At 35.4% G+C, this 12,569-nt stretch overlaps 1 long non-coding RNA gene across 1 annotated transcript; it reads right to left on the reverse strand.

Moving 5' to 3' along the window:
• Positions 1-410: 410 nt before the first annotated feature.
• On the reverse strand, positions 411-1,806 carry LOC140852959 (uncharacterized). Its single transcript, XR_012136018.1, has 2 exons — positions 924-1,806; positions 411-735 (listed from the first exon to the last, which is right to left on the reverse strand). It is a non-coding gene; the product is annotated as an uncharacterized lncRNA (long non-coding RNA).
• Between the last annotated feature and the right edge of the window lie 10,763 nt (positions 1,807-12,569).

Below are 12,569 nucleotides of genomic sequence, written 5' to 3' on the forward strand. Positions count from 1 at the left end.
TAATAAGACAATACTATTTTCTAATATCGCAGTATTATTTTATAATACGATAGTACTGTTTTATAATAGGACAGTCCTGTTTTAAAATAGTATTATATTACAATAAGACAGTACTATTTTATAATAAAGTAGTACTGTATTATAATAAGAAAGTACCATTTTTTAATATCTTTATATCATAATAAGGCAATATTATTTTACAATAAGATAGTATTACATTATAATAAGGTAGTACTATTTTTTTATTATCGTAGTATTATTTTAGTGTTGGTTTATAACTGTAGGGATAATTTGATCATTTATACTAATTGGAGAGCTGCTTTTAAGTGAAACTCAATTGGAGAACTACTTTTAAGTTTAAACTCAAATAATTTTTTTTATTAATTTATCTAATTAAATATTATATAAAATTAAGCAACCAAATATATTATTCATATGCATGCACAACTACATGAGCACCCATAACTCTTTACATCATTAATTTCTTGTTAGCACGGGAAATGACAAAGTAACAATGCACAAAACCAAACCACACTTGAAGAGGGGAGTGAAGACACAACCCAAATCAGCACACATGCGTACTCCATAAAAACAAGCGATAAATGAAACATAGAAGAAAAAGATTGCCTTCCAAAGTGCCCTTCTTGACTTCCTCACACTTGTATTGCTTTTATAATAGCTTGCAGAGATGTTTCATGCTTCTTACTGCCCTTCGATCGGCTCCCAATGGTCAATCTGTTAGATTTTGATAATGCAGCAGAATATAGATTTCAAAATTTTTTAACATATATATAATAATAAAAATAAGATTTAACATTTAAATATAACCATCAAAACTCAAAAAAACTCAAAGAACCTCTTCATGATTACAATCAAATCACAAAATCAAGCATATGAGAAAAAGATCAGAAGTCATATACTACTATGAAGATCACGAACTAATGATTTTGAGATCTCTATGAGACTCCAAAGTAGAAGCCCTCCAATGATGATCCACACAGGATTGATCAGGGTCCTTTCTAACTCGACATGGTGCTACAGCCTTCTTCATAAGTGCGCTGCCGATTGTCCTTCGCAAAAACAGGATGCATCAATGCTTGAACGCCTTTATGACCTCCACTAGGACCACTCTAAAAATTCTTTCTCAAAATTTTAAACTACACTCTAATCAGATTTTATGTTCAACACATGAACAATCTGATTTTTGGACAAGTATCTCATACTTTTCAATTTTCTTCCTCTCTTCCTTTCTATTTTTCCTTCCCTTTTTCTTTCTATTTTTCACTTCAGATTTTTACCACCTCATCCTCATCTAATCCCAGGTCCAAAACTATTTTTGGATAGATTTTATGCCATATGGGGTGCCCCTTATATAAGAGATGAAGGGGCGCCGCACACGACACCAAGGGGCGCCAACTCTTGGCGTCCCAACTCCATAACACAATGAAAATAATTCAACATGAAAACCAAGTGGTCAAGGTATGGAATAGGAAGAGTTTCATTTGCAGAAGGACTCTTTCTCTACCAAAAAAAATCTGAATACCAAAATATGACGTGTGGAAAGGGAGAATGCATGGAATTAAAGAGTCCATGACAAGGTGGACTCTTCCACATCCAACACACAAAATAAATGACTTTCATTTATTTTGTGGCATTCAAACTTCTTGCCAGAGAAGGACTCTTCCTTCTCTTCTGCGCCCATAATCTCAAGAGCCATCTCATGACATGGTGAATTAATAAATATGTGGAGAATAAAGGAAGAATGAAGAGTTTTAAATGAATTGGACTCTTCCAATTCAATCGCCAAATAATGGGGCGTCATACATTAATTTTGGCATGGAGTTCCTTCCAAGAGAAGGACTCCACATCCTCTTCCACGTCCCATATCTCAAGGCACCATCAGATGGCACACAAATTCAAGGAACGAGTGGAACATGTAAAAATTTTAAGATAAGTAAAGGAGAAGGACTCCTCTCCTTAAATTCCAAAATAAATGTGATGCCTCCAATATTCTTTGGCATGTGATTTTTGGTGTGGAGGAGGTTGGTTCCACGTGGAACACTTTTACAAAATTAGATAAAATTAATTAATTAACTAAATAGTTCAAATCCAATCACATTGGGTCAAGGCAACATGACTAGGTTAGTACAAACACCTTTGTACTGAACCCAATTGAGAACTTAGGTTAATTCATATACTAAAAATTTAATTAACCCATTGAATTTATAATAAATTCAAATTGATTAGATCAAGATCAAATCTCTATTGTGTGTGACCCATTGGGTTCTAAATCTAGCCAGCAGTGGATCAAAATTCTCGACATAACCCTAATCCAATTGGATTAGGTCAGCTCGAGAGTCCCAATCAACTATGACTCTTCCTAATTAATTTTTGAATTAAATTCTTTTAATTCTGAGGAGTCCACAAGTCAATATTTATATCTAGTAATGTGTCATGACTATTCAGAAGATTTAAAATTTGTTAAAAATATCAAAATTATCCTTCCGCAACGAGTTACCGTGCAATTCAATCCTTCGATCACCAACATCTCAGAAAGATCATGGATATGAAAATATATCAAACTCAAATATCTAACCATATGTATCTCGATCAAATGATGATGACTCGGTTGATGAACCAATAAAAATTATTTCTACTGTTCATCTCTGCTCTGGCCAGAGACTCTTAGAGTCACCATCTTATGAGATCACATAGGATGTTCTCTCTTCTTACAAAGAGTGAATGATTCTTTGTTGACCACTCACAATCTCTATGCATACTTTACCATACTCAAAATATCTCACACATATCTCAAAGTGGTGTGCTAGAGAATAAACCAAAGTAAGGGTCCATGCACACAAGGTACCATGGTGATTTCAGATCAAAGGATCACATGCACTACTGCCACTGAAGAACCATCTGTCAATAAGCTGTAAGACTCCATCAAATATTTTTTGTGGGTCAGTTCAGTGAACTCATTCTCTAATAAGTACCTACATCCTTGTATTAGTATAACCACACAAGTGGTTGTGAGATCAACCACCCTCTCCATCGAGCATACATAGGATGCACCAGTCTTACCGGAGTCATCGATCTCCGACTCGATGATCCAATGACTGAAAATATTTTAGATTGGGGCTATCAAGATTTTAGATCTCACTGGTATGATCTCATCATGGCCCTAAAATCATTGTCCTAATCTATGGGGTTTATCATAATCATATAAAAATGATACAACAAATGATAAAACATAATACTTTATATAGATAAAATAACTAATATCATGCAAATGAGTAGGAAGATAATAAAAAAAAAGTTCCTTCGCATCTCCATGCGATTGGCTTGTAGGGCACTATTCTTTCAATCTCTCACTTGCACTAAAGCCAATCGCCTCTGTACCTGATGCCAATGCAATCAGGATGGCGATTATACTGTTGTTGTGTATGGCTTAGTGAATTGGTCCATTATACTGTTCTTAAAATTAACTCACTCTATGATCAAATCATAAATGAGGTAAAAGTGCCTAGGATGTGCGTGGGTACTCGATGAGACGATACCCAACTTAATGATGAACCCTTCATCAGGCAACTTTTCTAAGCAATCTTTACTAACAGCAATTAATTGAGTCAAATACAGTGCTGTTTGGAACTCTTCCAATTTACGGCTCTTCTAGTGCTTTTCATGTACTTTGAGAATGCTTTTCATAGTTTTCATAAGATCCTATCATGGATCAGTCTGAAATCAATGATTATACATAAGGCATAATTCTGGTATATTGAATATATGGGTAAGTAAACACCTTTACATCCATTCATGTTGAACTCTTTCAACATTAAATTTCATGTACCTAGACTGAGACAAGCCCTGCATCCTCTTATACCTATCCCTATAGATGCAAAGTATATTGGATGCTTAACCCAAGTCTATTCTATGAAAACTTCTGTGAAAAGCAAGCTATTGACCGAGTGTAATATCAGAACTACCTTCCCAATATACTGTATGTCTCCCATATACATAATCAAGAAATTAGTGGGACTCCCACTTATCTTCTTGCACACACACATGGTTCATCTATTTTTGATAAAGTCAAATATTTTGACAGTCCCATCAAAAATAGGAGTACCTACTCCTCATAAACTGTCTGAATTCATAAAAGCATTTGCCCTCCCACCAGAGACAACTTCTCTATATGGTGTATGGTAATAGCAAAAATTTGAATAGGTATCCTTGATAGCAACCTGTTGGGTTATACTCATAGGTGCTTCAACCATAGTCCATACTTGGTTGATGTTCAGGGAGTCCATTTTGGATGAAAAGATTTTAGGTCAACTGTTAGAGTCCCTACACATAACAATCTCTGAATGGGTCAAGTAAAACATCATTCACAATAATGTATAGTGTACTGCCATTCACAATGACAAACCCATATTTGAGTGGTACATTACACACTCAAATTGACTTTTCGATGAGGAGATGTGTATCATGGTCGTGCCTCATCACTAGGCACATCTGATCGAGGATTAATTTGTGGACACTCCACAGGTTAAGATAGGATAGTTTATAGGTCTTGAACTTCTCAAGTTCAATTATCCTCCCACTATCCCTTAAAAAAAAAAATTTCTAAAAGGTGGCATACCTACTGACAAAATATTTTTTGTCAAGTACGGTAGTAGAAATAATATCACATACTATTTTTTTAGGATAACCTATACACTTATAAAAAAATTTATTCTAGCACAAACTTATGTACATCAACTCTTTTTACATAAGTTGGACAACTTGCTTTTTGCCTTTTTCATATCTCATATGGAGTGCTCGTAACATATTTTTATAGTATCTAATTCATACAGCAATTTCTGGGACATATCTTCAGAAAGATACAATAATATTTTGTGAAGCATTTTAGTGAACACATCATATCACATATGAAGTGTCCATCTCTGGATTGAGATATTATTAGCCTTCAAATATCCATATGTTCAAGACTTAATACCTTCTTTATCCTAAGATGTGTGACCATCACATATTTATTTCTTATTCTCATCAATATGAAGAACATCATTGAGTGACAGAAGCATAAGACCATAATCATAAAATTTATCAGAGAGAGAAACTTTTACTCTTAATATTAATTTCAAATCTATATTACAATAACATAAAGATTGAAATAATATTTCTGATAAACAATGGTCTACTAGTTTCTAAAAAAGTAAGTTCCTACAATCTTAACAACAATGGACTATCTATTAGTTTCAAAAGGCAAGTAGTCACCCCACTTCAGTTTTATAGGTCGTGCAACACTTTGCATAAGTAGAACCTATATAAGGTATCACATATTTAAAAAATTTTAAAGCTGAAACACTCAATGAATTATTAATTTGTATCACATACAAACTATTAGCAGATGCAACTTTTGCATTCTGCTACTACTTCATATTTATAAGATAATTCTTACAATTTATTGCTCATCAATACTGTAATGATATTAGATACCTATAGTGAAGACATTCTTTACCTTCTTTTTCTCAACTATTCTATGACATTCGATAAATTTTAAAGATATCTTAAGTAGTGAATGTAAAGATGTAAATATATATATAAGAACGTAAACAAGACTACTCATGATGACATGTACAAGTTAGATGAGGATTTTTATCTAATTGTGTCTCTCACTATTTTAATGAATTTCATAGCCCTCAAGTATGAAATTGAAAAATCTTATCATGAAGTTCTTTAGTGGGATTGAGATCTCAATTTCTCATAAAAAATCTTATGGATAGCACAACAAGCACTTATGAGTTCAAAGGTAAGTAACTCTTTACTACTTGCATCTCATACAATTTTCAACATAATTTTTGCCTCTAAAACACTCATAGCCTTGTGGATAGCACAACAAACTATAGTATTTTAGTTAAATCATATTTTTCAATCTTATATGATCATACCTAAATAATACTATCATTGTGGATAGCACAACAAGACAGCACTATCAGAATATGCCATAAGCATCACTAGGTCAACATCATACCAATCATTATAGCAAGTCTTGTGGATATCACAACAAACTCACTACAGTTCTTGATATACTCTATTGACTTATTATGAGCTAAATGTAATTAGCTTCATAATGCACCAAGACAGTATTAAGCCAGTCCTCACAGCAAACTTTGTGAATAGCACAACAAGCCTATTATGGTTCTTGACATAATAGTAACTTAGCATGAAGAAAGGCATGGATAGTGTTCTTAACACTTCACCATTAAGACTTAATATAATTTAACTGAGGGACTTAGGTCTCGAGCACATCCTAAACATTTAATCATCATCATATGCAATTTAAATTCTATTTTTCTTTTAACTACCAGCATATATGAGCATATCAAGGAAAACATATAGTTCTAAACTTTTGAAAAAATCATCCGAGCCATAGAATGATCTTTGGGTCTAACCCTAGGTGCATCATAGATTGAACCATCTCATGGTCAATCTTAATGTACCTCAGCTCTCCAAAAGTCTGATAGTCCAGTCTTCATCATCATGAAAACAACCATGAATGCTTGATCTTTTATTTGAAATAAGAATGAAATAATTTTAATCTGTTCTTAAATAATTTTTTTCTATAATTTTATATTATTATGTAAAAATCTCAATCAACAGTTACGAATATAGAAAAGAGAGGTTCAGCTAATAATATAATGCATCAGGAACGTCCAGCCCCTATAGCAACTCTTGCAGATGTATTGATATAATCAACTAGCATGTAAGCATTTATGCATATATCCATCACATAGATGTTCCATAGTCCATAACAAAACAACATAACATTCCATAATAATTATAAAATATTATAACAAATAACTCATGTTATTTTAATTGTGATATCATTCAAACACATATCAACTATGATGTTCGAAAATATGGATATAGGACCCATCTTTGGGTTTTCGATTCGGGTTCAACACTTGACCCAAAGTTTAATATTAGGTCAATCATTTATCATCCATATGAGTTAGGTTGACCAATTCTTAAGTTAAACCTAATTCAATTAGGTTAACTTAGATTCGATCGCCCATAACTCAAACCCTAATCTAATTAGGTAAATGACAAAATTTGATTAACCAAAATTAAACTTAGCTTCTAATCAAATTAGAACAATAATTTTGGTTGAATCTATAACTATTAATTCTAATCATATTAGAACAATGAATTATAGTTAAACCAATCTATCGGCACTAAAATCTTAATTGATATCTGATGCATCCTTTTCATGACCAAAATTTTTCGACCCCACGCATGCCTCGGGCAACAACCAAGATGGTCGGCTCTTGGATCTTAAGTAAATGCATCAAATGAAAAAACCTTAATCCTTGGTAATGTACATCCATATGCAGCATTTCAAAGCCCATGCGCATCTCATGCACTGAATTTCAATTCCATCAAAAAATAGATCATAGAATCTCAATTAAACTTGTCACACAAGTCTATAAATCATAAAATTTCATATCCAAGGTTCGATCATGAATCGATAATATTTTATCAAAAATAAAAATACATCAAAATCATCAACGAAACATCAATCAAAAAAATTGATTTTGATATAGTTCGAACTGGATCTAATTCATATAAAAAAAAATAGAATTTGACTAAATCTATCAAGGATGGCTTTGATACCACTGTTGGGTTCTGATGATGCAGCAGAATATAGATTTTAAAATTTTTTAATATGCATACAATAACGAAAATAAGGTTTAACATTTAAACACAACCATCGAAACTCAAAAAAATCCAAGGAACCCCTTGATGATTACAATCAAATCACAAAATCAAGCATATGAGGAAAAGACCAGAAGTCATATACCACCATGAAGATCACAAACTGATGATTTTGAGATCTCTATGAGACTCCAAAGCAGAAGCCCTCCAATGGTGATCTACATAGGATTGATCAAGGTCCTTTCCAACTCGATATGGTGCTGCAGCCTTCTTCATAAGTGCACTGTCGATTGTCCTTCGCAAGAACGAGATGCACCAATACTTGTACACCTTCATGACCTTTACTAAAATCACTTTAGAAATCTTTTCTCAAAGTTTCAAACCACACTCTAATCAGATTTTATGTTCAACACATGAACAATCTGATTTCTGGACAAGTATCTCATACTTTTCATTGTTCTTCCTCTCTTCCTTTCTATTTTTTCTTCTCTTTTTCTTTCTATTTTTTACTTCAAATTTTTACCACCTCATCCTCATCTAATCCCACATCCAAAACTATTTTTGGATATATTTTACGCCATATGGGGCACCCTTTATATAAGGGATGAAGGGGCGCCACACATAACACCAAGGGGCGCCAACTCTTGGCGTCCCAACTCCTTAACACAGTGAAAATAAATTTTCAAAATGGAAACCAAGGGGTCAAGGCATGGAATAGGAAGAGTTTCATCTGTAGAAGGACTCCTCCTCTACCAGAAAAAATTTGAACATTAAAATATGGCGTGTGGAAAAGGAGAATGCATGGAATTAAAGAGTCAATGACAAGGTGGACTCTTCCACATCCAACACACAAAATTAATGACTTTCATTTATTTTGTGGCGTTCAAACTCTTTGCCAGGGAAGGACTCTTCCTTCTCTTCTACGCCCATAATCCCAAGAGCCATCTCATGACATGGTGAATTAATAAACGCATGGAGAATAAAAGGAAGAATGAAGAGTTTTAAATGAATTGGACTCTTCCAATTCAATCACCAAATAATAGGGCGTCCCACATTAATTTTGGCATGGAGTTCCTTTCAAGAGTAGGACTCCACATCCTCTTCCATGTCCCACATCCCAAGGCACCATCAGATGGCGCACAAATTCAAGGAACGAGTGGAACATGTAAGAATTTTAGGATAAATAAAGGAGGACTCCTCTCCTTAAATTCCAAAATCAATGTGATGCCTCCACTATTCTTTGGCATATGGTTTTTGGCATGGAGGAGGTTGGTTCCATGTGGAACACTTTCACAAAATCAGATAAAATCAATTAATTAATTAAATAGTTCAAACCCAATCACATTGGGTCAAGGCAACAAGACTAGGTTAGCACAAACACCTTTGCACTGAACCTAATTGAGAACTTGGGTTAATTCATGTGCTAGTAATTCAATTAACCCATTAAATTTATAATAAATTCAAATTGATTGGATCAAGACCAAATCTCTATTGTGTGTGACCCATTGAGTTCCAAATCTAGCTAGCAGTGGACCAAAATTCTCGACGTAATCCTAATCCGATTAGATTATGTCAGTTTGAGAGTCTCAATCAACTAGGACTCTTCCTAATTGATTCTTGAATTAAACTCTTTTAATTCTGGAGAGTCCACAAGTCAAGATTGACATCTAGCAACGTGTCATGACTATCCGAAAGATTTTAAATTTGATGAAAATATCAAAATTATCCTTCCGCGATGAGTTACCGTGCAATTCAATCTTTCGATCACACAACATCCCGAAAAAGTCATGGGTATGAAAATATATCAAATCCAAATACCTAACCAAATGTATCTCGATCAAATGATGATGATTTGATGGATGAAGCAGTAGAAACTATTTCTACTATTCATCCTTGCTCTGGCCAGAGACTCTCAGAGTCATCATCCTATGAGATCTTCTCTCCTCCTACAAAGAGTGACCAATTTTTTGTTGACCACTTACAACCTCCATGCACACTTTGTCATATCCAGAATATCTCACACACATCTCAAAGTGGTGTGCTAGGGAATAAACCAAAGTAAGGGTCCATGCACATAAGGTACCATGGTGATCTCAGGTCTAAGGATCACATGCATCAATCCCACTGAAGAACCATCTGTCGACAAGCTGTAAGGCTCCATCAGATATTCTTTTACGGGTCAGTTCAGTGAACTTATTCTCTAATAAACACCTACATCTTTGTATTAGTATCACTATATAAGTGGTTGTGAAATCAACCACTCTCTCCATCGAGCATACATAGGATGTACCAATTTTTCGGAGTCATCGATCTCCGACTCGATGATCCAACGACTGAAAATATTTTAGATTTGGGTTATCAAGATTTTATGTCTCACTGGCATGATCTCATCATGGCTTTAAAATCATTGTCCTAATTTATGGGGTTTATCATAATCATATAAAAATGATACAGCAAATGATAAAATATAATATCTCATATAGATAAAATAACTAATGTCATATAAATGAGTAGAAAGATAATAAAGAAAAAGTCCCTTCGTATCCCCATGCGATTAGCTTGTAGGGCACTATTCTTTCACAATCAGCTTCTCCCTAATCTTCTCCAAGATACGCTTCTCTTCTTGGGCGTCCTCCACTTCCATGGGTTTCTTTGGTGCTGCTGCTGATGTGTCTTCTCCAGTTCCACTAGGCTTCTCCTGTGCCTTCTCCTCTAGTTCTTTTTTCTTCTCCTCCTCCACCTTTAATTTAGATTTGTCATCCTTGAAACAAGATTGCAATGAAGAAGATTGATAAAAAGCTTTAGACTTAATGAGTTCAAAGATTTCTGTAGGTGCCTTAATTATGCTGCATGGAAGCATTAATACATCTGCCACAAGAATTTTAGGACAAAGAAGTCACTAATCTTTCAACCCTCGACTCTTGCATTCCAAAGATGAAATGTGTCCTTGCAGTTTGACAGAGTTTTTAACAACAAAACAGATCACCATAATATTAAGCCATATTAATAAGCCTTCATGCTTGAGATAGTAAAATTGATCAAGCAGGTAATAAGGTGTATACTGAAACAATTCTTAAGTTTCCTTTTTGAGTTCAATAGGAAAACTCACTCTACAGGTTCGGATTCTTCGTAACTAGGTTTACAGCCTAGTGTTATAGTTGGAGGAATGTTTGATGTTCGAATGTTCGAAGGTGTTTCTACAAATGTTTGTCATGGATAATTCTTCATCCTCTCTATGAAATGACTGTTGTGCATTTTTTGTCTATGTAAATTATGTCAGTGGAGATAAGCAGAGACTGTAGTTTGTCATCAGATAAGGGAGGTGGCGAGGCAACTTTATGACAAATAATTCAAGATTGTGAGCATTTCTGCATCATAGATAAATATTTACCTGGCCAGAATTAGAGTCATCTCCAGAGTCAGCATCAGAATTAGAGTCATCGCTGCACTTGGAGCCGGAGTCCGAGTCTTTGCTCTTACATTCCAGCTTGTCAAGAGCTTTCTCAGGAACCTCCACTTCTTCCTTGCTTTTCTTACTAAACTTCTCTTTAATCTGCTCTATTAGCCCCTTCTTTTCCTTCTCATCCACGTTCACTGCTTTACTGTGTTCATGTAACACCCCGGCCCAAATCAGCCCAAAAAGCCCAAAGCATTACAAAAAAAAAAAAAAGAATGAAGAAGACTCCCGCTGGGAGTCTTCTTCCACCCAAATCACCGATGGAGAGGTTGAATCTGAGACGGATTCGACCTCCCCTACACCCTATAAAACCCCCTCTCCTTCCCTCTAAGGTTGGTCACGACGAGCACCGGATTTTTCTTTTATTTTTCTTGAATTTTTCCGTTGAAGCCGTGGATGTCCTCATCGTGTTCATCTCAAATACTCGCCGGAGACCTCACCGGAGTCGGAGGTAAACCCGTCTTCTCCTTCCTCTCTTCTTTCCTCTCTTTTCCATGGCTTCGTGCACCCTCGCCGGCCGTCAGGATCACCGAAAAATCCATGAATAAGATGACCCCTGTTTTTGCTCTGTTTCGGTCGGACTCTTCCCTCTCTTTTCCGGCCACCGGCACCGCCGGTTGCGGCGTTCCATCCCCGAGATCGGACCCTCGTCTCTCACTCTTCCTTCCCTGAAAGTTTTGGCTGCCGGTGACCGGCCAACGACCGAAAAAAAAAAAGGGACGGTCCTCTGTTTTTTTGAAAACCCTTCAGCTCGTTGGCCGAACCTCGCCGCCGACCGACCTTGCTTTGTCGCCATCGAGTGGATGTCGCCCAAAGTCTCGCCGTCGGCCAACCAACGAGGGGACCTCACGGCCCCCTGTTTCGGCCCAAATGAACCCACGGGAAAAGAAAAGAAGAAGAAAGAAGAAGAAGAAGAAAAGAAAAGAAAAGAAAAGAAAAAGGAAAAAGAAAAAGAAAAGAAAAAAGAAAAAGAAAGAAAAGAAAAAAAAAAGGAAAAAGAGAAAGAGAAAAATAAAAATAAAAATAAAATAAAAAGAAGAAGAAGAGAGAAAAATCTTTCCTCTCTCCTCTCTCTACCTTCTCTCTTCAATTTCTCTCTCTAGATCTCTCCCTATTTTCTCTCTCTAGATCTTTCTCTCTTTTTATGGATTTTATCTCTCTAGAATCTTTCTACTCTCTCTCTCTGATTGCATTATGGACCCTAGGATAGATTGAGATGAAAATAAGATGATCTGAGGTTGCTCCGAAATTCGTGCGATAGATCTGATCCCAGTTCGATCCTATTCAAAATTTGTAACACTTGATTCATATTGAGTCACCCTGATAGGACCTCTGATGATCTCGATCATGAGTACCTCATCGGAAGGATACGAAGATTTCTCTCTCCACTTTCTCTCTC

Source organism: Elaeis guineensis, chromosome 12 (assembly GCF_000442705.2).
Source record: "Elaeis guineensis isolate ETL-2024a chromosome 12, EG11, whole genome shotgun sequence".
Classification (NCBI taxonomy): Eukaryota; Viridiplantae; Streptophyta; class Magnoliopsida; order Arecales; family Arecaceae; genus Elaeis; species Elaeis guineensis.